Source organism: Orcinus orca, chromosome 10 (genome assembly GCF_937001465.1).
Source record: "Orcinus orca chromosome 10, mOrcOrc1.1, whole genome shotgun sequence".
In the NCBI taxonomy this organism is placed as follows: domain Eukaryota; kingdom Metazoa; phylum Chordata; class Mammalia; order Artiodactyla; family Delphinidae; genus Orcinus; species Orcinus orca.
In genome coordinates, this window is record NC_064568.1 from 38,016,233 (window position 1) to 38,026,919 (window position 10,687).

The window sequence follows — 10,687 nt, forward strand, 5'->3', positions numbered from 1 at the left end:
CACTCTCAATCCTCAGTCTGCTCTCCCTGGAATGTCCATGTGTCCCTCTCTGAATGGCTCTCTTGTTGAGGGGGCATTGGCCTGTAAGTCCTCAAATGGTTCCCGCAGGGCTCCCTCCTGCCTGGAACCAAAGCTCAGGCAGGCCCTGCCATGAGCACTCAGCGCAACTGTTGAAAACACAATGCCCACCCAGGGACACAGACATTCAGAGATATGCTCTATACATCCATACATAGGCTCAGCCTCCAAAATGCTTCAAATCCACAGAACACACTGTAAAAATGAGTGCACACAGCCAAGAACACAGCCTGTCCACACAGACTACAAACCCAGCTCCAAGGTGGGCCTCTTCCCCTGTCAGCCCCGCCCCTCGCTTGAGAGCTGATCCTCCCTCCTTGGGCCTCCCTAGTCTGCTCCTAGCAACAGGCAACAGCTCTAGCAGTTGCCAGGCAACAGCTCTAGCATTTGCCAGGCAACAGGGAGAAACTGTCCGTCCCTTGGAGGCCAGGCTCACCAGAGGTAGGTAGACACAGACCCCAGTCAATGGAGGCGAGGCAGGACAGGGCCACTGGGAGGCATGGCTTCCCCCAGCCCCAAGCCAGTTCCTGTGGTATTTGCACCCTTCCCACCAGTTAGCCACCCGCTTCCAGTTAAGTGCTCTTCCTACAGAGTCCAGCAACCCCTGCATCCAGTGCTCCTGGCTGCTCCCTCACCATTTCCATGGGGGTCCCCAGGGCTACTGCGAAGTCTCTGTTTGCTCCTCCAGTCACACACCTCCCACTCCAGGGGCTCAGAGCCCCACAGGCCCAACTTCTCCCCCAATCACCAGCCCCATGTCCACCGCTGCTCTGAAACCCAGACACTTCGGGTACCCCCGATAACCCCTGTTCCTAGGCTTTCCATTTTGTGACCTCCCACCAGCCAGAGCCATGACCCTTGCTCCCCACCCCTACATCCTGTCAGTTTCTTCCCCTCCTTAACTCCCCCTCAAATACATCCCCATTCTCTGTCCCCACTGTCCCTTATTCTAGGCCTCCAGCTTCCTCCCTGGCTCTCCTGTTTCTCTACAATCCATCCTCTACATGGCAGTCAAGGGGATCCTGCTGAAAGAAACCATATCACTCTCTTGCACACAAACCTTCTGTGGCTCCCCAGTACCCTGAGGATAAAGCCCACACACACGGCTTTGGACTGTGCAGGGGCAGAGGTGGCACAGTGGTGATTGACAGCAGGGACTCTGAGGAGCACTCCACAAACTTGCCAGCTGCGTATTACTTTGGACAAGTACCAGAAATGCCTTGTGCCTCAGTTTTTTGTTGTCTTTTTTTAATTTTTTTTTTTTTTTTTTTTGGCTGCACCGGGTCTTAGTTGCAGCACGCAGGATCCAGTTCCCTGACCAGGGATCAAACCCGGGCCCCCTGCATTGGGAGCTTGGAGTCTTTTTTTAAATAAATTTATTATCTATTTGTTTGTTTTACTGTTGGCTGTGTTGGGTCTTTGTTGCTGCGCGTGGGGCTTTCTCTAGTTGCAGCCAGCTGGGGCTACTCTTCGTTGCGGTGCGCAGGCTTCTCATTGTCATGGCTTCTCTTGTTGCAGAGCACAGGTTCTAGGCGCGTGGGCTTCAGTAGTTGTGGCGCGTGGGCTTCAGTAGTTGTGGCGCATGGGCTTAGTTGCTCCGAGGCATGTGGGATCTTCCCAGACCAGGGATCGAACCCGTGTCCCCTGCATTGGCAGGTGGATTCTTAATCACTGAGCCCGGGAGCTCGGAGTCTTAACCACTGGACCACCAGGGAATTCCCATGTCTCAGTTTTTTTTATCAGTAAAATGAACCTAACAGTAATAGCTACCCACTACACTGGCTGAGGTCACAGATAAGGGAGGAAATGTAGCTAAATGTTCAGAATGTGCATGGTACACAAAACGCCCTCAGTAGGGGTGAGTTGTTATAACAGTAATTTCTTTCTGCCAGGCCCCTTAGGGGCTGTCCCCGACCAAGGCCCACCTCATCTCCCTCCATTTGCAACACACCAGCACTCCAGCCATCTGACTTGCCTTGCTCTCTCCATTCTCTTGCACATCCCCCATTCCCTTCCCCCACTTCCCTCCTCCCAATCTTTCATTCCCTGGCTGTGAGCTGGGCATCTCTGACTCCCATTGTCCTGGGGCTTCCCCTCCCCAGCCAGATGCCACTATCCCAGTGGTGAGTCTCTGCCACCCACCCAGATCTCTGATTCCAGACCCCTTACAGCATAGTCCTTGAGGGTGGCAGGTAAATATTTGTCAAACGAAACGAATGAATCACACAAAGTTTAACCCACCCTGGAGCGGGGAGAGGTGAAAACACTAATCCTGCCATCACTATAAAAATATTCACCATAGTTGTTTGTGCAGAGAGGGTAGAAACTCATGATGCCTGGGAAGGTCAGGGAGCCTTCTTGGTGGAGGTGGTGTGGGGAGTATTAGAGGGAGAGGATCACTGAGGGAAGTGGGAACAGGGACTGGGAGGGTGGGTTCGGGAACGGGCTGGGGAGAAAATCAACAGTCAGAGGTAGAGAAACACCTGGCTTTGAAGCTGAGGCCACTGAGACCCAGAAGGGGTCAGGACGCAACCACGGTCATCCAGCGAGGGACATCACAGGCATGCTGCTTCCTTTACACTTGGGAGCCCAGGAGTCCTTTCATCCTTTCAAGAGACATTGTTCTGGGGGCGGAGGATGGTTGCCCAGCCAGGGCTTCATGGGCACCAGAGGAGGCATGACTTGTGTCTGTGCATGCTGGTCCAGCAGCACCTGAACTAGACCGTAAAGGACAGTAAAATGACATTCAGCAGAACTAAGGATGGCATCCCAGCTGGAATGGAGAAGTGGCAGCTACTGGCTCACCTGGACAGCTAGGATAACTTCGAGGCTCACCGCAGGCCACAGAGCAGGTTCAGCTTGTCCTGAGCTCCTGTCGTGCACCAGGCTGAACAGGGTGAGGAACAGAGACCCCCTCAGTGGGCTGCGACTCCCCGGTCCACAGACTCCAGGAAGGGGAAGCTGCCAGAACTTCCCCAAAGGCAGTTTCAGGGTGGGTGTGTTTGCCCCCACCAGAGTCCAAGAACAGGCAGGACCCCACAGGGATGCCAAGTCCAGGATCCTGGCCACTCCATCTCCATGGCTCTCAGATGGCAGGGAGTGCCCAGCTAGGCCCTGTACCACCAAATCACAGCTTTGCAGATAGGGCCTCAGCAACTTCTGTTTGTAGATCTCAGTGATCAGAGCTGGCTCCCTCCCTGCAACCCTGAGCCAGGCTCCACCTCCTAGTACATCCCCTGCACTTCCCCTTTCCTGCTTCTGAGCCCAGCAGCACTTCTGAGATTGGAGTCAGCCACCTTGCCCTCTCTGCCCCTTCCTTCCAAACCGCTATTCCCAGGCTTCTCTTACCCCCAGGGAAACAGTCCCAAGCCTGGCAGGCCTTGGGGTCCAGGGTCCCCTTTCACAGTCATCCACCTCCTTCAATTGGCTTTGGCCTGGAGAACTCAGGGCCCAGCACTCCATGCTCAAGTTTCTGGGGGCTAGGGGATTCCACCTGACACGGGCAGGAGGCTCTGAGAGGAGTCCTTTCAACTACTGTTTGCTGTGAAACTACTGTGTGCCATTGTGCCGAGAACCTTAGGGTGAGGAAGGGAGCTGGGACCCTGCCCTTCAGGAGCACACCAAACACGTAAACAGGGAAATGAACTCCACTGTTTTGGAATAGGTGACACGAGAGCCACTGGGAGGTGTATGCAGGAGGAACAGTCCAGGGGCTTCCCTAGTGGTGCAGTGGTTAAGAATCCGCCTGCCAATGCAGGGAACATGGGTTCGAGCCCTGGTCCGGGAAGATCCCACATGCCGTGGAGCAACTACACCCGTGCGCCACAACTACTGAGCCTGTGCTCTAGAGCCCGCGAGCCACGGCTACTGAGCCCGCGCACCTAGAGCCCGTGCTCTGCAACAAGAGAAGCCACTGCAATGGGAAGCTCATGCACCGCAACAAAGAGTAGCCCCCGCTCACCGCAACTAGAGAAAGCTCGCGTGCAGCAACGAGGACCCAATGCAGCCAAAAATAAATAAATAAATATTTTTTTAAAAAGGGGGGCTTCCCTGGTGGCGCAGTGGTTGAGAGTCCGCCTGCCGACGCAGGGGACACGGGTTCGTGCCCTGGTCTGGGAAGATCCCACATGTCGCAGAGCGGCTAGGCCCATGAGCCATGGCCGCTGAGCCTGCGCGTCCGGAGCCTGTGCTCCGCAACGGGAGAGGCCACAACGGTGAGAGGCCCACGTAACGCAAAAAAAAAAAAAAAAAAAAAGCAGGAACAGTCCAAGGAGGGGAACTCTGAATGATGAGAAGGGACCAACCATGTGACAAGCCAAGAGAAGAGAGCGATAGGCAGAGGCGACAGCAAGTGCAAAGACCTTGGGGTGGGAAAGGCCTGAGTGTTCCTGGAACAGAAAGGCCAGCCTGGCCAGAACAGCCAGAGCAAGAGGGACTGTGGTGTGAGGGAGGCCAGCCATGAGGCATCAGTGAGGCACAGGGAAGGCAGGGGGCTCCCAAGTGCCCAAGAGATGCTGAGGTAGGAGTTCATATGAGCCTGCAGTGGACAACAGCATCTCCAAGCCAGTGACCTATGTCTGGCCCTGAAAATCCAACTGATCCTGGCACTCAGGGTGCTGCTGATATGACTGCGGGAGAACTGCCCAGTGACTTAGCAGGGGACCCAGGGAGCCTTCAAGGCTTTGGGTCCATGACTGAGCTGAGCCCCCCTCCATGTCCTTGAAAAGCTCTTGTCCAACTTGCTACTGTGTCTGTTACCTGTGCAGCCTCTAAGGGCCCCCTCCCCTGGGTAACCCAGTATCCTTAGAGGGCCTGGGAAATGATAATCAGCCCTATCCCTGGGAGCCACTCCTCTGCTCACCCTGTTGCCTAGCCTTCCCTGCCATGCTGTCCAAAGGCTGGGGCTGGTAGCTTCTGCAACTCGTTGGGGCCTTCATTAGCACTGCTTCCTGGAATTTAATTTAATGAAGGAGCAAAAACAGGCCTAATGAAGGTAATCCAACAGCAAGCAGCCCATGAGATGCCTCCAAGGCCCAGCCACCAGGGCTCAGGAGCTTCCTGTAGATGGTGACCAGGAGCAGAGGGGGAAGAGAAAGGGGACCTGTTCTGGGAGAGATGCTGGTCACTGAGCCCTGGAAGCATGGAACATAGCTCTGCAGTACTGCAGGGAACAAATCCTGCCACTGAAGCCAACTAGACAGAGTTAGAGGAATAAGCCTGGTTGGGGATGGCTTCAGGCTGCTGGAGAAAAGCTTTTGAGATGCCCTGGGCCTGTACCGTCTATCACAGCACAGGCCCAGCTGTGGTCCAGCACCAGTGGGTAGTCAGGAGGGGCCAGATCATCAGGGCCAAGGGCAGGGAAGAGTTTAAATTTTATTCCAAATGTGATGGAAACAATTGGAGGGTTTTTAAGGGCAGGTGACATGATCTACTATTTTAAAGTTCCCTCTGACTGCTATGGAGAGTGTGGCCCTGTGGACAAGAGAAAAGGCAGGGAAGGAGGCACGGGGTGACCACCATGTGGTGCAGGAGATAAGGGTGATGGAGTGACACCTATGGGGACAGGGCTGTCCCACATCCTCTAGGAGAGGCTAGCTGGAGACATGTGGGAGGCAGGGCATAAATAACTGGACTGAGCTAGTTTCCTTCCAGCAGGTTTGGGCTGACTAGTCCCCTTTCAGCCTTCTCCACAGGCCTGGCCTCTTCTCCAAATAGACATGGCTCAAACATTTAAAGAAAATCTGTTTAAAGGGTTCCCCAGGCCCCTATAGTCGTTTCCCCAGCTCTGTGCACCTCTCTACTCCGCTGCTGGAGTTCCCTTCCCATTTCTCCATCGCTGGGAAGCCTTCCTTGCCCTGCACCCAGGTCTCGGGCACCGCCAAGACTTCCCAGGAGCTCCAGGACTGTATTTCACAAGGGAAAATGCCGGAGGCTCAGATGTGGGGTGAGCCTCAAAGACCAGAGCCTGTCCCTCAGCTTTCGGCCTCCTGCCACCCTGTTCCCACCCCTGCCCTAGTACCCCTTAACACTGCCTGCCCTCGGCCCACCGCAGCTCCCTCGCACCCTCCCCGCTCCCTATTCCTGACCTCCCTCCCCAAGTTTACCTCCCCCGCCTCGGGGCCAAGCTGAAACCGGAAGCGGCATCTGAGTGCGCCGCCCCGCCTCTTCCGGGGCTTCTCTAGGCGGGAGCGCGGGGTTTGGGTGGTGCTAGAGGCAGGGCACGGCTTCGCGGGGCAGCGGCGCCTCCTAGCGGGTCTTTGGCGCAACGCCGGAGCCGAGGCGGGCCTAGCGCCCGCACCTCCCCGCAGTCCTCTCCTCTCCTCCCGACTGCCGCTCGCCATTACCCCCACTATGCCTGCCTTCCCGTTTCGTTCTGCCTCCAGCCCTGGCCCCCGCCTCCGCCGATCTGCCCACTCGGTGGCCAGAGAGGCCCTCCCTCCATAGGGCAGTAGCCGTTCGGTGTCCTCTGGCTCAGAGCCGTCCGTGGCACCCCATGGCCCTTGCCCTGCTCTGACCCCATCCCTCCTGGCCTTCCTCCAGCCTTAGCCGCCCTCTCGGCCCATCCTCAGAACGTGCCATGACACATGCCTTCCTGCTTCTTCTGGTCCTGGCATCTTCGCCGCCTCCGTTCCAGGATGTTTTCTAGCCTCCACCCCGCAAATTCACAGCGGAGATTAAACGCTGATTTGGTTGACTATCCCGGTGGGCACTTCCCCTGCTTCCTGAAGCTGGGGTGGCTCAGTGCCCATAGCCTGCGCTGAGCCTGGGGCCGCGTGCCGGTGCGATTTGGGGGCTCTGCGTGCCTTGCTTAGCTTGACCCTAGAGTAGATGTGGGCAGCGTAAGGAGAGGAGCTGGGCGATGCTTGGTGGGGCTCCCAGAACGCTTGGTCAAGGGTGGGGCTGGGACTCGGCCCCTTCCTCCGCACCAGGAACCCCTCCAAGGTCAGGCAGCTCATAGGGGGCCCAGGCCTGGCTCCCTGAGGACCCGGCCAAGTGTGGGACTGGCAGTTCCTCACCCTCCCGCCCCGCCCTGCCCGGAGCCTTCCTGCCTGCCCTCTTCCCATGCGCCAGCCAGGACGCCTTCCTGGACAGCCTTGGAGCCTCAGGGCCCCGCTTCACAGCCATAGCTGACCATCCCCACCACCAGGTCCTGTAACGTGTTGGGTGGGTCGCTGCGCCGCCCAGACTCTGGCCGTTGACCGCCAGGGGGCAGCAGAGGCCGCCTTCTATGGATCTTCTGGGGCGGGGGTGGGGGTGGGGTGTGCGGGTTAAGTCTAATCCTGTCCAGGTCCCGCTGTGCGTGGCAGGGCAGGTTTGCAGCCTTGTATGGTTTTGAAAGCAGTTTTGTTCTTTCCGATTTTTCCCAGGGCTACTTTTTCTTCCTAAGTAGCTTGCAGTCTATTATTACTGTTCCACGTCATTTGAAAGTTAGTTGCTGGATGACTTTAAACTGAGGTCAAGGCAGAGATCTGAAAGTGTCTTCTGGGTCCCTGCATATGCTCTTTGATGTCCTTGGCTTCATCGTGGACCCATGATGTTCCTAGCTACCAGCAATTGGCCTGGCCAGGCCAGGCTGTGGCCACCCTGCGTGTTCCCTGATACGACTGCCCAACCTCCGCGTACTGTCTTCCAGCTCAGTACTTCCAGGGCTCTGGCCCAGAAGTCCTTCACCTGCCTCCAGCCCACCACGCTGCCAGCTTCTTCAAATCTCTTACCCTCAATAGCTGCTTCTTCTCAGTCTTCCATAAATGCCTCTGTTGGCCCTGCTCCTCTCACTTCACACAAATTTTCTACACTTTATCTTTTCTTTTCTACCTCTCTTTCCTCTACCCTCTCCAGGCAGGCTTGCCCCTCCCTCCACAAAAAAAGCCCTGGTCAGGGTCCTTAGTGACCTACACGTTGCTGGACCCAGTGGTCTGTGCTCCACCCTCACCTCCTTGAGCAGCTGATGCTCGTCTGGTTCCCAGGAGCCCACATTCTCCTGGGTTTCCTCCTACCTCCTGGCTGCTCCCTCCAGCTTTTTTGCTGGTTCCACCTCATCTCTCCTACCTCCTAACAGAGGAATATTCCAGGGCTCAGTCCCTACTGCTGCCCTCCTCCTTCCAAACCCATCTGCCCCCATCACATCCAGGAGCCTGGCTTTAAGTACCAATCCACACTTTTTATCTCCCAGATCCAAAGCTCCAGCACTGGTCACTCTACTGAACTTGAGTCACACACCTAGCAGCAAACATGGCATTTCCACTTTGATGTCCAGTCAGTGTTTTAAACTTTTCATGGGCAAAATTGATCTCCCCCCCAAGCCTACTCCTCCCCCCGCCTCCCTCAGCAGATACAGTGGCAAGTTGGAGTCACTCTGGACTTGTCTCTGCCCTTCCCCTCATACGTACCCAAGCCATCAGGGAATCCTTCAGGATATGCCCAACGTCTCACCCCAACTCTGCCACTACCTGGGCTGAGACACCTGATATGTCTGTCTGGAACAACTGTAGTAGCCCTTGCGTCAGTGTCACCCTTGGCTCCCCATCTCCCACCCCAGAGTCTAGTCTCAATGCAGCAGCCAGAATAATCCATTTAAAACCTAGAGTTGCTACTGAGTCAGATCCTGCCCCCTCCTCTGTTCAGGACCTGGCATTGACTCTTGCCTTTTCCACAGAAAAATCCAAAGTCCTATGGTGGCTGGCATGGTCCCACAACATCCCTTCATTAGCCCCCAGTCGCCCCTTCTACCCTCTCCCACCTCTCTCAGCATCAGCCTCGATGGCTTCCTGGCTGCTCCTCTCCCAAGCCGGCACATTCTGCCTCAGGGCTTTGCACTGGCTGATCCCTCTGGCTGGAATGTTCCCTGCAGACATCTGCATGGCTTCCTCCCTCTCCAAGTTCTGATCAAACATCCCTTCCTCAGTGAGGCCCACCCTGACCCACCTCCCAACCCTTGTTCTTTTTAAATTTTATTTGGCTGCACCACGTGGCATGTGGGATCTTAGTTCCCCGACCGGGGATCAAACTCGTGTCCCCTGCATTGGGAGCGCGGAGTCTTAACCACTGAACCGCCAGGGAAGCCAGCCCCTAACCCTTATTCTTCATTGCCCTTTACTCCCTATACTACTGATCATCTGCTAACAAATGATATAACTTACTGATTATGTCTCATGTTTCTGGTCTGAATCCAATCCCCCACCTATAAGTCCAAGGAAGGCAGGGCTCTTCACTTTGTTCATTGCTGTACATACAGGTGCTAGAAGAGCACCTGGCACATAGGAAATCTTAATAAATACTTGTCAAATGAATGAACAATGAATTCCTTTTCAGTTGATAGGCAAATGTGTGCATGTGCACACAGGTGAGAAGGGTGCAGGCAGGGGCAGCTGCTGGTCAGGGAGACCAAGGCCTATGCTTTGGCCCTTTTTCCTGGTCTGTATTATCTTATTTTTCTGTTACAAGCAGTCATAGGAAAAGTGGTGAAAAGAAATATTGACGACCTCTGTGCTGCTCTAATTTTGGGTTTTTTTTTTTTTGGCTGCACCACACGGCTTGTGGGATCTTAGTTCCCCGACCAGGAATTGAACCCAGGCCCTCAACAGTGAGAGCACAGAGTCCTAACAACTGGACCGCCAGGGAATTCCTGCTCTAACTTGTTAACATTTCAGATTAAAAACATTTTTTTCAGAGCAAATTTAAAAAAAAAAACCAGAAGAAAAAAAGACCTGGGAAATTCTTCAAAACATACAAAAATGCTTAGTGATGACCAAGGGCCTGCAGACGCATCCTCGTGGAGGCGGAATGGCTGGAACTTGACAGTCAGAGATACTCATTTTCAAACAGTCTTGTGGACACTTGACTTTTCGATATAGTGTAGTGGCCACATTGCCTGCCCCCTTGCCCCTGGAGGCTGCTGCCCAGCAATCAGTCTGGAGGAGAACTTGCTTGGAGATGGCCTCCAGGGGCCAGGGTCCTTCCTCCACCCCAGCTGTGTATATGTGGGTGAGTGTGTAAGTGTGTGGCAGCGGGGAGGGGTGGGTGGAGCGACTTTCAGCTCATCCCCCTTGTCTGAGAGGCCTGAAGCCAGGCTTGGGGTCTTAAGAGATTCCAGGCAGTCCTGCTGCTGCTCTGACCTGCAGCCTTCTTTGGATGGAGGGAGGTTGAGAAAAGATCCCCGGGGTCTGTCAGCAGGATGGACCCTGCCCTTTATTGCCTCCTGCTCCACAGGAGCCAAGGGTCTCAGGCAGGGCCATGGCCTCACCTGACGAGGAAGACGCCAGAGACCCCCAGAGGGCAGCCTTGCATGCCAGGGGCACTCTGGGCTGCGGCCACCTCTAGGCCAGTGTCCAGCTCTTTTCTGGGGCCATGGGGCTCCTGAGTGAGTCCCCAGGCTGGAGTCAGGCGCCTGGGGCTGTTGAGAACCAGACTCAGGAAGCCCCCCTCTGATCAGCTGGCACTGCCATGGGCCTAGCAGCCACCAGCTTGAGGAAGTTCTTTCTTCAGGGGTTTCTCAAGCCGGCAGCTGCCTTGCCAGTTCAAACTGGATTTTTCCTGCTGCCCTTTCCCTGGCCGCCTAGCCGGGTGTAGGGTCTCTCCTAATGAGGGTTTGATGCCAAGGCCTGGGCAG

The 10,687-nt window shown here is 55.5% G+C and overlaps 1 long non-coding RNA gene across 1 annotated transcript; it reads right to left on the reverse strand.

Moving 5' to 3' along the window:
* Positions 1–2,348: 2,348 nt before the first annotated feature.
* On the reverse strand, positions 2,349–7,265 carry LOC117200668 (uncharacterized). The gene is made up of 3 exons (XR_004482280.2): positions 6,183–7,265; positions 2,884–2,965; positions 2,349–2,795 (listed from the first exon to the last, which is right to left on the reverse strand). It is a non-coding gene; the product is annotated as an uncharacterized LOC117200668 (long non-coding RNA).
* Positions 7,266–10,687: the final 3,422 nt, after the last annotated feature.